The sequence below is a fragment of the Aptenodytes forsteri genome, unplaced genomic scaffold (genome assembly GCF_000699145.1).
Source record: "Aptenodytes forsteri isolate BGI_AS27 unplaced genomic scaffold, ASM69914v1 Scaffold119, whole genome shotgun sequence".
Taxonomy (NCBI): domain Eukaryota; kingdom Metazoa; phylum Chordata; class Aves; order Sphenisciformes; family Spheniscidae; genus Aptenodytes; species Aptenodytes forsteri.
This window is the reverse complement of record NW_008796165.1, coordinates 2,819,234-2,822,001: the sequence shown is the minus strand read 5'-3', so window position 1 is coordinate 2,822,001 and position 2,768 is coordinate 2,819,234.

The window sequence follows — 2,768 nt, the reverse complement described above, 5'->3', positions numbered from 1 at the left end:
TGGTGCCGGGTCCTGCTGGAGAGGCTTTTCATCTCTTGGTCCTTTTGCACCCAGGGGGGATGGGTTTGGGGAAGACCGTCTTTGGTGAAAAATCATGAGATTTAATACAAGCCAAGCTCTTGCAGCTGCCTCCACGAGATGCTGGGTCACACACGGATTATTTTTCCCAGCCTTTTTCTACACATAAAAAGGCTAGAATTTATTTGCCTATAAAAGCCAAAAACCAAACATGGTTGCAAAATATTGGGGTGCTTTACAGCAAATAAGAAAGCCCAGTGAGGAAGGAATGCCGAGGGTGCCCTCTCCCAGCCCCAACCCCGGACCGCCTCGCACAGCCGTGGGGTGCAGGGGGAGTGGGAGAGGTCAGGGGGTGCCCAGGAGGGACAGGGGTGACATGCCCCGGTGGGATGGTGCCACCCAGCCACCCCAGCCCGCAGCACCTCGGCCCTCCTGGCACTCCCAGGGTGCCAGAAGAGCCACCTGGGAGCCCAGGGACAGGTAGTTAAAATACAGAGTTGTCAATTTAAATTAAAACATATTGCATAAAGAGGAAGAGAGATAAAACCTTCCCTGCAGCACAACGAGCTGGGGGATTTATGGGGTAGTGGGAGGACTGGTGCCCCGCACTGCAGTGGGCTCTGGGGGGCTGGCTCGCCTGCCGCTGCTCGCACCACGGGGCACCCCAAGGCACTGTGCTGGGGCACGGGGGCCACCTGCCACCTCCCCACCCCGGCCGTCATAGAGGCCAGAGCCGGGTCTGCGCCGAAATGTCAGCTCGCTAATAAAATGTGCAGGAACTGCGTTTTCTTTGGGCCAATAAAACTCCTGTGTGGTGGCAGGGATGCTCAGCACTCAGCTGCCCTCCCGCGCTAGCGCCCTGCTGGGCCCCCTCCCCACCTCCCTGGGGGGACACGGGGCCCGGTCTGACCCTGTGCTCGTGCCAGCCGTGCCAAACAGCGGGTGCTGGGCGCAGGCCCCAGCGCTGGCGTGGCACGCGGCTCCAGAGCCGTGAGTGGCATGGCGGGGAGTAAATCCACTGCGCCCTGTCAAGGTAAAGTGACAAAACACCGGCCTGCAATGCAGGAACCGCAGTTACAACAAGAGAAAATCAATGCGATATATTACCAGAGATATAAAGACGCCATTAATGCTTCAGCACAGAGCCCAGCAGCTTTGCCTGCCGTCGGCAGGGCAGGTTTGCTGCGAGGGCTCCCCAGATTCCCGTCTCGCTGCCCAGGTCTCCCACATGCTGGGCTCGGCTGTGTTTATTTGCTGCCCCCCCAGCAAAGGGCTTCTGTTCCTACTCGCTGCCTTCAGGGCTTTGCCCTGGCCTGGTGCCCGGCCTCCAGCTGGGGATGCGGCCAGGACTGCTGGGGCCGGAGCGGTGCATGGCCTTGGCGGGTGCCTTTTCAGCCCCACGGCACAAGGACCTGGTGAGGCTGCACCCCCTGGGCCAGGCAGGTGCCACCCCTTGTTCTGGGGTTCGCCGTGCCCATGCAGCTCTGCCACTCACCATCCCGCTGGTACTGAGCCCAGCACACTCAGGCACCTCCTGGATTTGATTGAAGAGGAAGAACAACCCCAGTGCACCGCGGAGCAAGGCTGCAGAAGGATGCGTGGAAGGCGCAGCACTCCCCTAGCACGGCGGCTGTGGGCAGGGAGCAGTCCATGTGCTGGGGACATGCACTGGGATGTGGGCTGCGGACATGTGTGCTGGGGACGCGTGTGTTGGGGACACGGGTGCCACCCCCTGCACAGCTCTCCATCACTGGGGACAGTTTGGACTATTACTGAGAAGTTGAGTCAAGCTTCTTCTAATTGATTAATCAATACCTTAATTGAGTTGAAACTCTTTAATGGGTAGCTTCGCCACTGCTTTCCCCTTTGCTGGCGCCGCTCTGATCTCCCACCGAAAACCTCTCTCTGTGGCTGGCCTCCACCGAGGCAGCGCTGCTGCTGGGCTCTCCCAAACTGCTGTGAATTGCTGGGGCTTGCAGCGGGCCACGGGGCTGGGGGCTGTGGAGGGCTTCTGCCATGGTCACAGAGGAGCCGGAGCATGCAGGGCTCCCCAGACGCGGGCAGGAAGGTGAAAGCCCCCCAGAAACAGGCTCAGCGCAAGGGGCTGCAATGTCCACGGCTCACAGTGCCACCTCTGCCAGACACGGCACAGCCCGTGGGCAGCCATGGGCTGGGACAGGACACACACCCCACCCGTGCAGCCTGCGAGCTGTGCCTGGAGGTACAGAGACCACAGGGGAAAGGGACCGGGGATGCGGGTCTGGTCACAGGCACTGCAGAGGTCAGACTCTCGCACGCTGGAGCCACAGCTCTGCAGAAGTGGAGATGAACATTTTATGGTAAAATATGCAGAGTGTGGGACAAAAGAGAAAGCGTTTCTTGTATAATGAGACACTGTTAGAGACAAGCTCCCCAGGAAACCAATTAACACAGCGCTTTGTGTACGTCAGGCCAACACCTGGCAAAAACAGCTTTCCCAGGGAGGACGCCAGCCGCGCGGTGCGACGGCCGCCCCCAGCACACTCCCGTCCCACAGCCCCTGTGATGAAGACAGCAACCCCACCTGTGTCACTGGCAGCATGGGGCCGGCTCTGCCTGCTGGGGTGCGGCGTGGGGCTGCTGACCCACACGGGCCCCGTGGCCCCACGCACCGGCATGGCTGCGGGCGTGCGCCGGAGCCATCACCCTGCGGCACACTCACAGGGCTGAGTGCTACGGGCGTCGGAGCCGCGAGCTGCCGGGGCGCGGCT